The 11528-nt window shown below is 34.2% G+C and overlaps 1 long non-coding RNA gene across 1 annotated transcript; it reads left to right on the top strand.

The window, feature by feature from the left end:
- Positions 1–5814: 5814 nt before the first annotated feature.
- On the top strand, positions 5815–9105 carry LOC148801069 (uncharacterized). Its single transcript, XR_016083769.1, has 3 exons — positions 5815–6497; positions 6689–6934; positions 8531–9105. It is a non-coding gene; the product is annotated as an uncharacterized LOC148801069 (long non-coding RNA).
- Positions 9106–11528: the final 2423 nt, after the last annotated feature.

Genomic DNA, 11528 nt, shown 5'->3' with positions numbered 1-11528 from the left:
TGAACTACACACAGAATCAAGACCAGATGGGCTGGAGAAAGTATCTGGGCTACCGATATCATGCATGAATGAACAGGCCAGTGTTTCTTACCCATAGGGCCCATCCATTATGGTCCCACTTTATGCACAGGGATGGTATATTCACTTGTTATAGTTAGGTTTGCCTAGCCTGTGTATCATTTTGTCTCTAGCCTATTTGAACTCCACAAAGTCGTGCACACCGGGCAAAAGGACCAAATCAAGAGTGAATATATATGCCAGTGTTTTGTACACATCACACTATATGGACAGAAACATAGAACGTTGATGTGTTTATTCTTGATAGGTGGTATAGCTGGGTGCGCACGACTTTGTGTGTAGTCCATCTGGATTTTAGAAGGCTATGCAAAAAAGGGGAATATAATTGCTTCAGTGAATTAAATAAATAAACAATTGAATGAGAAAAGATAAAAAAAAAAAAATTAAGTCTATTATTTTAGAAAATCTTGCTAATTTCCTGTAGCACTGTTATGATTGCCATCATGCTAATGGTTTGGGTTTGGCCTTAAAATTGGCATACTGTGACAACATTAAATTATATATATTCTTAGTCATGTCATTAGACTGTAAGGTTGAATGTGACTAATACTGTAGGGCCAATTGATAATGCTACAATGGTTGAACTGAACGACTTGTTGCTTTCTCTTTTAGTGAATAAATTATTGAGGTTGTGAGCTCCTAACTAGAGCTGATGTTGTTGCCCGAATATTTTATTATCAACTAAAATACGAAGCAATTAAGTCACTCGATCAGTTCAGCCACCCCAGCTATTACTAAAATATTTCCTACCTTTCCTTTTTTTTTTTTTTTTTTCCTTCAAACCAAACATAGCCTAGTTAATACCAAGTTTTGCTAATAATTCCTGCTGCAACGATTTCTACTAATACTTGCAAGAATGTAACATAATATGGGTAGGTAGTAGACGCATGAATGAATGATACGAAATGTTTCTTTTTCACTGGGCCAATGGGCTAAGACAAATGGGTTAATATCTAGATTAGAACCAACCACAACCAGCCAGTTGAGACTTAACCCGTATGCTTTTCTTTTCATTTTCTGTTTCTTTAGTATATCATAGTTAGGGCATTTTCAAATGTTCACTTATCTCTAAGTATGTTTAATACGCTACTCTGTGAAGAGATTTCAATAATATTGTAAGAATTTTGATTAATTGTCAAGAGATTTATCTATTTATTTTTTATACTAGACTAAAGAACTGAATACATTTTGCAATTATGCATGACAACTCCAGAAGACCTAGGTGCTGGCGTGAAAAGTTGGTCACTTGGTTTGTCTATTCACTTTGTAATATAAGGGAATAGATTTTGGATATATATACATATATATACAATGCATGGGATGGGGCCACGAGGTGCATAGATAGATGGGACAGGGGCTCTTATCACTCAGCACTTTCTCTATCTGATTTAGACCCATTACCAAATGCATGTCAGGCAAGAGATTGCTTGTATGAAAAATTTGCTTTTTATTATATATATATATATATATTGACTTTTAAGTTTTATCAATCTCATAAAGCTTGCGTAAAAATTTAATTAATATGAGATTTAACAGACTACAGGGGATTGATCGATCAAGATAATTACTCGTTCCGGGACTCCTGCCACTCACTCTATTGCATTTGTTCATACCGCAAGCTTTTGAAAATTGATAAACTATGTACCTCTGGTTAATTTCTTTTCTTTTTCTGATGAGATAAGCTACTGCTGTGTTGCCAAGTTCTAGATGGATTACCCAGGAATTTCAACACAGTTGCAGATTCGTTGGCAAAATTGGGTGTATTTAGAGAATTTTTGTACATCAACATTAATATGCCTTTAAGTTTTTTTTTTTTTTTTCTTTGACGGGCTCTGATCTCTGTCTGGGGTGTTCCTTGTCCATATATTTTTACTTTTGATTGGTTCCATAGTCCATTAATTGTACGTACACACCTTTGTTTGTAGTTCATATATCCTGTTCGAAAGATCCATGACCGTTTTCGGCAAGGGATGGAACATAGAACTGTTTTGGTAACTGCGTCATTGGTTGGACAGTTCGACTATCTAGTTCAAGTAGTCTTTTAATTTATATTAATAAAAAAATTATTAAAAACAAAAAAAAAATGGAAATATACACATGGTTTTTAAAACGGGATTGAATCAGATGGTCCGATCGGAAAACCAGAAATCGATCAGGTAATTGGTTTCATTTCATCATAAATTTGTTTTTTGACAAAAAACTATTGATTTAGTCAGTGACTCGCTGACCAATGTCGTCGAACCGTTGGCTCGGACAGCAGTTTTTGACCATTTATTATTATTATTTTTTATTTTTTAAGTCAAAATGGACCATCAGTTCAAACTGGACAATATATCAGCCCATTCAACCTAGGAACCACCCCATAACGGTTCCCTGTCTGATTCGGCTTTAAAAACCTTGGATATACAAGCCTTTTATTATACAAAGCTTGTCTCAAAGAAAAAAACCAATTCAACCAGTCCCAACAAAACTAGGCCATCAAAGATATAATACAATACGCCTACACTTGTCAAACCACCTAAATACCACATATAACACAACACAAGCCAACTGCTAACCTGACCTTGTAAATCCAAGAGAATTACATGCAAGAGAATGAGAGAGATGCCAACCTAACAAAACAATTAATAGAATTTGTTAGAGAACAAAAACCTATTCAGAGACCTCACCTAATATCTAGCTAACTCAATTAATACTTTTATTTTGAACAGATTATATTGAGATGGTATCAGAGCATATTTGACCAAGTGATTTAGTGTTTGATCCTCATTGTCCCATTATAATTAATTAAATTACACCACAAGGTATGGATGGGTGTGCTTGTCCATGCTTCAAGCTCAATAAACTTTCACATGAGGGGGCATGAACTTTTAGGTTGAACTACTCCTTGCATAATGACTTGTATATTTGCTTATGATTCAATTAAATATACAAATCATGTAAAACAAGGAAGAAAACAAATTTCTTTTTATAGAAAATAATATTTTAATTGTAATAATATAAAAATCTTGCAAGTATGCATAACATTCACGTTTACATATCTTTCAAGGTTGAGATTATAACATTTGCCATGTGGACATACACATATTATCTTAGAATAAGAAAGGCCTAATAGCCATAATTAATTATAGACCATCTGGTTCCTGAGTCGAACAGTCTAACCGTCCAATCTGAATGGATGACCCGTTCTGACAAAAAAAATAAAAAAATTATAAAAAAAACGACCAAAAACTATTGTTCGGGTTGATGGTTCGACCCCCTTGTTAGTGAACTGTCGACTAAATCAACAGTTTTTGGCTAAAAAGTAGTTTTGGGGTGAAACGGAATTGGTCAGATGACCGGTTCCCAGTTTTTCTGGTCCGATTATCCAGTCCGGTCCGATTTTGAAAACACTGGATAAAACCAATGACAGATTAACTACACCAATGGCATGGTGGATCTATAGGAATTTGGTAGTTGTAGCAGAGACTTGGAACAAAAAAATGCATGGTTCTGAAGCATCACTATTAGTTCAGCGGTCATCTTTGATGAATCATTTGTGCCAATACACCTAGAGATGTTTATTATCAAATATATTCCAAAGATGCCACTTTAGTCAATCACGACTTTTCATCCCTTTGAAGTTTCAGCAGAAAATTTGTTGTTCAAAATTTCCTCTCAGTGCGTGTTTTGGTTTTTTGGATTTTGAGATGGGAAAAATTGGTCAATAGGATTTTGGATTTGAGTAAGATATAGATATTCCTTTTTTCAGATTATGAGGGGTCTATGGAAGATTTATTTTTCCTAGGTAGGTAAGTAACTTTCCCACATGGAGGAAAAAATTACTAACACTTGAATGGGATAAATTGTCTTATTTACGTGGGAAATAAAAAAACATGGGTAAATACACTTATGTCAATAAATATTTCTCAAGAATCACTTACCCAGGAAAGAACATTTACCCAGATAAATAACTTCCTAAAAAGCAAACAGGGCCTCAAATCCTTATACTCAAGGGAGAAATTTGGCTTAGAACCCTCGATATGGCTGAATTAAGCCCCTTTTGATCATATTTTAAGTTAACGTAAAAATTTACAACCCTTGGTAGATTATGATCTTCCAATTAAATATATATAACTGACATTCAATTAGGCTCTAGAACTATTTTCTAGAGTTATATAGCCTATGAAAAGTTCAACTTTTTAAATATTTTGAAAAGAAAAAGGATTTCTTTCGTAATATGAAAACATCAATTCTATGGTACAGAAAACATGTATTATACTTATAGTACCGTTATCATGAAATGCACCTCAGGCTATAGCGTATAAGGCTAGATTAATCTTGCACTCACGACTTTAAAGCAATGACAATAGATTAATCTTGAACACAGCCAAACAAAAAAGGCTAGGAGTACAACATTACAAAGCTGGGAATACAATATTCACAGCCCAAGGTGCAATTTCTCTATACCATGCATTAGAGATCTCGTTTAGTAATTGATGCCAAAACAGGGATTTATTTGAAAGCATGAGATTTGGCATTTCAAACCGAAAAAAAAAAAAATGTACATGAATACATGATGACACCCCTTAGGGTCCCCAATAACCATATTACCACTTGGAAGATTTATGGGTCTTAATTAAACCACTTCATTGACTAACCTATCTCCTATAATAAGGTGAAATAGAGAAACTACATGGTTCGTTTGGCTGATTTGGCAGTTGTTTTTGTTTCACACCCCCTTATTTAATTTGTTTTGGTCATATTTATTTTCACTTACAATCTTCTACCACATTACATTGTAGATTGTAGTTTCCCCTATATATGTCTAGAATCCATCTAAAGTTTTGGTATTTATTAATACAAACGATGTATGTCCCCTACTTTAGGGCTTGTCTTGGCCAGGTGGTAAAGAGTTTTAAACTAAAAAGTGGCCCTCAATAAGGCCTAGACTAGGCTTTTCTTGGGGGTGCAACTCTTACAGTTTGGCTTGGGTTGGCCTTAACCAATCCTGGCCTGCTCAAGTTGCACCACTAGCTAGGGTCCATAATACTCTTAATTAAGTTTAAAAAAGAAAGGTTTAACATATACTTCCTACTTTGGAGTTTATTGTGGCTCACATGAATAGATTTAATATGAGTAATTAGATTTCCATTCTTGTACATGACCAATTAATCTCCTCCACACAAATAGAGTTTGACATAGTCTGGTTGTTCTACAAGATTATTCATGTATGCTTTCAACCAAAAAAACAAAGAATTATGCTTCTAAAGCAAGCAAACGTTGTGGTCCACCAAATACTTAACCGTATTTGATGTCTCAGGTTTAACAAACCAACCTTTCAAAAAGTCATACTTACGAAACATTGAGTGTTTAGAGAATTCTAAGCCATGAGGACCCCCAAATTTCAGATTATGTACTACAGATCACCTCCACATGTAGGATGGAGGAAAAGGCCAATAAACAAGAGAGACAAAGGAAAATGCCCACATTCTGAAACATTTTAAAGTAATATTTGTCAACTAAGTAATGGATTGTGACTCTTGATGAATCTTTGTCTATTCCATCATGTACTTGTTGTATCCTCCTCATTCCTCAAGCCAATTTCATTGAACCCTAATAGATTGGAAACCTCTGCCCTGCTAGATCACTGGCTGGCAATAAATATTACCAGTCCAGCTGACGTGGGTTTTATATATAACCAATTGGGTTACATTAGTGGTTTTAACAAACCCTGGTTTGAATATTCTTTTTTTGATAGATAAACCCTAGTTTGAATTCAGAAACAACACTTTATCAAGATTGTCTTTGGCATACATCATGCATGACCCAGCTTATTTTTCTAAAAATCCTATCCGTGTTCAAATATCTATACTGCATTTGGTTTTTCATTGGGCCAAAGTTTTGCCTATATATATATATATATATGTTTCTCTTTCTTGCATTCTTGAATCGCTGAAAGTTAAGGCTTAGCAAGTTTAGATCCCCATTGATAAGCTAGTCTTAGTTGTTCTGAGTGCTTTCTTTCTGTCTTTCATGTTGGTGGGGGAATGGTGACACTTAAGGGCGGCATCATGGAAATTGATTTGGATTTCGTCTAAGGTGACAAGGGTATTTCTAATGAAAGACTCACATATTTCAGTACGTATATATGTGGTTTGCCTACAGGATCGGATGGTACTGTATGACCACTATTCACCAATCAATACACAATTAATCCTCATATATATAGCCTGGAATATGTCTGTCTTTCATTACTTTTATCCCTCTTGTTACCTCAGACGAGACTCAGTTCAGTTTCAGTGGTGGTGCCCCCATCAGCATGGACCAAGATTGGGTTAATCCATTTCTGCTGTGTGCTTCAGTTTGTTTAACAGAAGGCCATGGGCTGACGGTTTGGTGTTTTATTCTGCATGTTGCCCTTTGTTGATAATACACTCGTACGTTTCTCTTATTAGTTACTTTTTGTTCATATTTTAAAATTTGAAACTAGTTGATGGATTACTTGATTAGCGCTTACCCAAAAATTTGCCATGCATTTATCATTTATTGCACATATTTTAGATGTTGCATTTTTCTTCCAAATTATCTTTGATCATTAGCTAGCTTATCATTAAAAAAAAAAAAACAGAAGACAAACTGTTTTGTGAAGAAGAAGAAGAAGAAGAAGAAGAAGAAGAAGAAGAAGAAGAAGAAGAAGAAGAAGAAGAAGAAGAAGAAGAAGAAGAAGGAGAAGGAGAGAGAGAGAGAGAGAGAGAGGGTATAAAAACGTTTCCATGGATTAAGAGTACAAGTATCTGGTTCATCCCATATCTCTCTTGGTATCTTTGTCAACTTGGCATCCTGGTCGATCTCCTAGCTACTGTACACCAAATAGGTAAGATGCTCACTTTTATTTGGTATAACATATTGTCTATGTGATCTTGTTTTTTAAAATTTTTATTTATGAGGAACTTAGTTTTACAGGTTTATAATTTTAATCTCTTTATTCACATTGCGCTTAGTGTTATAAGCCTAAAGTAGAACTTTTTATAGATTTTATACTAGTTTTATTCAATATATATCTTTGTTCTTCACAAGCTCCCTCTCACTAGTTAATAGCCCATGTCTAATTGAATGCATAAATGTACATCATGTTAGTATACAAAATTTATAGTCTGATTAATATATAGACTTTTATTTACAGAATATCAAGATGGAAATCAACAAAACATTTGTGTTGTATGGAGGGAGTGAAATTGCTTTTAGCATTTCTGTTGGGTACATATTTTCTTTTTCTTTTGTTTCTGGGAAAGTTCTTGATCTTGTAGATTTCTTTAATAGAATCATTACCAGCTTTCTTCTTTTCCCAGATATATAATACCTTAACAGTTTTACTAAAAAGTGGTCATCATCATAAGTTTATTTAGAAACCAGTTGTTATTGTTCTTATGTTCTTTTTATCATGGTTGAAGGCATGGTTTTTCTTGTTGTAATTTTACATCTTCCTCATATTGAGAGGATTTTTCTTTATTTATTAATGAGAAAGGACATGGTTAAATCAATTGAGTTTTCAATTGAATTGGGTAGCTTATCCATAAAAAAAAAAAAAAAAATTGAATTAGGTAGTTTGTTATATTTTTGTTCAACTTAGGAAGGGAGAGATGAACTACTACTTTTATGATAAGGAACTTGTATTTGGGAAGTTGATTATATTAGGAAGTTGCTTGTTTGATAAGAGCAATTTAATTGTGTGATGTGGCATTAATTGGTTGTATCATGTCTTCTCCACATGGCAAAATTTAAAAGCTCTCTCTTTCTAAGCTATGAGGTTAGCCATATTTGAGAATTAATGTAACTAAACTGAATTTTACAAAGAACAATTCAAATAAGTGATTAATTAACTGAGTAATTTAAACAAATGAATTAACATATCTGAGCAATGGGACTAACCCTTATAATTTTAATTAAAAATGTTTTAGTTTATTTTCTTTACTTATCATTTTCTCCCTCTAAAGAGAATTTTCAGTTTTGGTCCAAAGAACACCTTCAGTGATACTTATTTTTAGTTGCTTTTAATTGAAGAAAAATCTTGTTGATGCATAATGGTCGATCTCTAATGTTCCTCTAGCCATCCCTAAGGCCATTTCTATAATTATGTTCTTTTAATTGATGAAGTAGGTGAAGCTAATTGCCTCTATAGCTTTTAGAGCTAGTTTATATAATATATATATATATATATATATATATATATATATATATATATATATATATATATATATATCTCTTCAACAACAAAAGGAAAGGAAAAAAAAAGACAAAGGCAATGTCAGAAAATTTTGATACAAGAACTTCAATTAATCAGAACATCCTGATCGAATTAGTTACCAATTTTATGATACCAGCTGATTGGGTACAAGCTTTTTCAGTATTATGGTTAAACTCCCAAAAGTTTCTTGACTCTAAAAATGTATTTTCTTATGGTTCAACGCAGCAGGAGGGGGGTGTTCCATCATCACTCTTAGGCATGACGAACAATTGCTGCATCCCTAGCTAATACGAACACACCTTCAAATGCGTATATAATATTGTATTACAGGCTAACTCGAAAGCGTGTTCCTGAGGGATCCAGCAATGAATCCTGTTAATGGGTGATCAGCAGTCAGCAGATACCAATGCTTCCAACATAGGTGTCTATAGCCAATAAGCCAAAGAAGGCAAGGTCAGGGAGAGCTAGCCACACTAGCTTTGGAATAGGATTGATGTTTGCTGCTTGCAAAGCTGTGTAAAAAAAACTACATAATTGGCAAAGGGGAACCTTGCCTTACATAAAATTCCCCACAATCCCATATTTATATTCAATTTGTATTTTAGCCAAGGTTTAAAGTATCGATATACATCGGCTGATATGTATCATGTCGGGAGCTTCTCGATACGCCCCCTACAGAGGGTGTATCAGGGTTTTGACAGGTTCAGGGTGTAGACTGACCTTAGACTGACTCCTCTGAATCAGATTTGAAAAAAAAAAAAAAACTGCTGATACAGCCCGATATGCCTCTACCGACTTATTGGGCATATCAATATTTTGAAGCTTGATTTTAGCCATCCATCATTGTTTATGAAAAAATCTAGCCCTGTCACTGATCACAAGACACATGATTGTGAGTCCTATGCATACAAAACAGTGGTGTATTGTTTATAATTGGTTACGTGGATTTTATACATAGGGTGGCAAGCAGTAGATCCCAAGTGTGCAGAAACAAACAAGATGTATTCATGCTCAATCCTTAATTTCTAGATCAGGTTAATATATTTGTATCTTACATATGTATTAAGGGGCCATTTGGCAACTCTTTTTTGTGAAGGTCTTCTCGTAGCTCTGATAATACTCAAAAGATGAATTTAACTTTTGCATTAAGACCTGAGCAGCCTGAAGCCCATTTAGTTAAGGTGTGTCTTTTTATACAAAGATGAATATAAAAAAACGCAGAAGCTCCATTTGGATCTTTCAAAAAATCATCTATTTTAGAATTCTTGCGTCTTTTTAGTGCATCAACTTTTGACAGTTAGATCCATTGCAAACTAAACGGGAAAAGATTGAATCGTGGTTTGCCAAACTTGTAAATAATTGAGAGACCTCATTAAATTAAGCTGCTGTATATAACTAGAAGAAAAGAAGAGAAGAAAACTCCACGTATATATTAAAAAATATTAGAAAAAATCAACATCTCCCCTTTGTGGAACACGCTATATGTGAAAAGTCCTTTGGCCATTATATATGCTTTTGATCAACAACATTATTAGATTATTTTGACTTATTAGCTTATGTACATATTTTCTTCTCTACATTAATGAAACTACCCACAAGACTTTGAGCCCTACCCCTACTAATCCTGTCATAAATACATGAATTCTTTCATTACAAGCCTTCCCTTAGTTTTTTTTTTTTTGACTTGGGAATGCAGTTTATTAATAAACTGAAGAAATAAGTAAGAAAGAAAGAGAGACGAAGAGACAAAACAAAAAGAAATAAAAAAGTAATTAAGTATGACGGATATTCTTAAGAGTAGGTGAACCCAAAAGGCCAAAACAAGGTGAAGTACTGACAAAACATATCTTCAATTTCCATTTGGCTATCATCAGCCAAGAGCCTATTGGTTACTGACCAAATTAAATGACATTAGGCTCGATCGACCCACTCAATAGATTGCCAAGAAATTGAGAGAAAGTGATAGAAAATGGATGGGTTTTCTCATGAAAGTAACGTTGGGGGTAGGATTAGGATTAGGAACGACTCAACGATCGAGAGGTTAACTTCAAAATTTTCTAAATTCCAATATTATTTCTTCGTCCGGGAATTGTGCTTTCTCTAATTACTCATGATGTTGACGCCCCCTCTTTTGATAACCAAACCTTCCACTTCCTATTTGTCAATTTAAATATACCCAAGTAGGCAAGTATAGTTCATGACTTCAATATATGGAAATAGAGATCGAGGTCCAAGAAAGCTAGCAATATTTTGAACGTCTTACATGAAAAATTAATTTATTAGCAGATTCACATAACTATTTCGAGGGTCATTTATCGAAGCGAGATCAGATTGGTGCCCCACAAACGCCATACTGCACCTCCCACCCCACCCGTGTATTGAGAATATCTCCATATGACAAGTATGGGAGTTGTTTCTAATATGTATATGGTGCCTTCATAGGAGGGAGGCCGTGCATGCATGCATGGTTTATTGGTTTATCAGAAAAGGGGTGTTCAAATCATCATTATCATCATCTAAGCTTTATCCTATCAATATATTTTCGTCATACTGTTCTACTCGAAGCGAGATCAGATTGATGCCCCACAAACGCCATACTGCACCTCCCACCCCACCCGTGTATTGAGAATATCTCCATATGACAAGTATGGGAGTTGTTTCTAATATGTATACGGTGCCTTCATAGGAGGGAGGCCGTGCATGCATGCATGGTTTATTGGTTTATCAGAAAAGGGGTGTTCAAATCATCATTATCATCATCTAAGCTTTATCCTATCAATATATTTTCGTCATACTGTTCTACTCGGTGTTATCACTTCCACCGCCCCTTTTATAGCCATCACATTTAGTTAATCTGAATTATGTTAAATTATTAGTGTCTAAATCATAACATGAAAATTATTTAATGTACAAAATTTAATGAGGGGCAAAACAGTTAGAATTATATGAATTCCAACTACTGACAGCTTTTCTGTCATTTTCACTTGTGAATTTTGATAACCAAACCGACTTTGATTTTGTAAAGTCCTAACAAATTATAGGTCAAATGAGGAACGATTTATTGGTAATAAGTTCTGAATATAGAAAAATTAATAAATTAAACTGGTTAGGTACGGGTAAGAATACTAGGAAAAAAATGAAAGTTTCGTGCAAGCGTCAGATTGTTAATTGGTCCCTTCAATATTTCAGATCGAGACGACTTAAAAAAGATCATTCTAGAACG

This window comes from Nelumbo nucifera, chromosome 3, assembly GCF_055504915.1.
Source record: "Nelumbo nucifera cultivar China Antique chromosome 3, China Antique-T2T, whole genome shotgun sequence".
NCBI lineage: Eukaryota > Viridiplantae > Streptophyta > Magnoliopsida > Proteales > Nelumbonaceae > Nelumbo > Nelumbo nucifera.
Note: the sequence above shows the minus strand (reverse complement) of the source record. Positions and strands in the feature narration are given on the sequence as shown.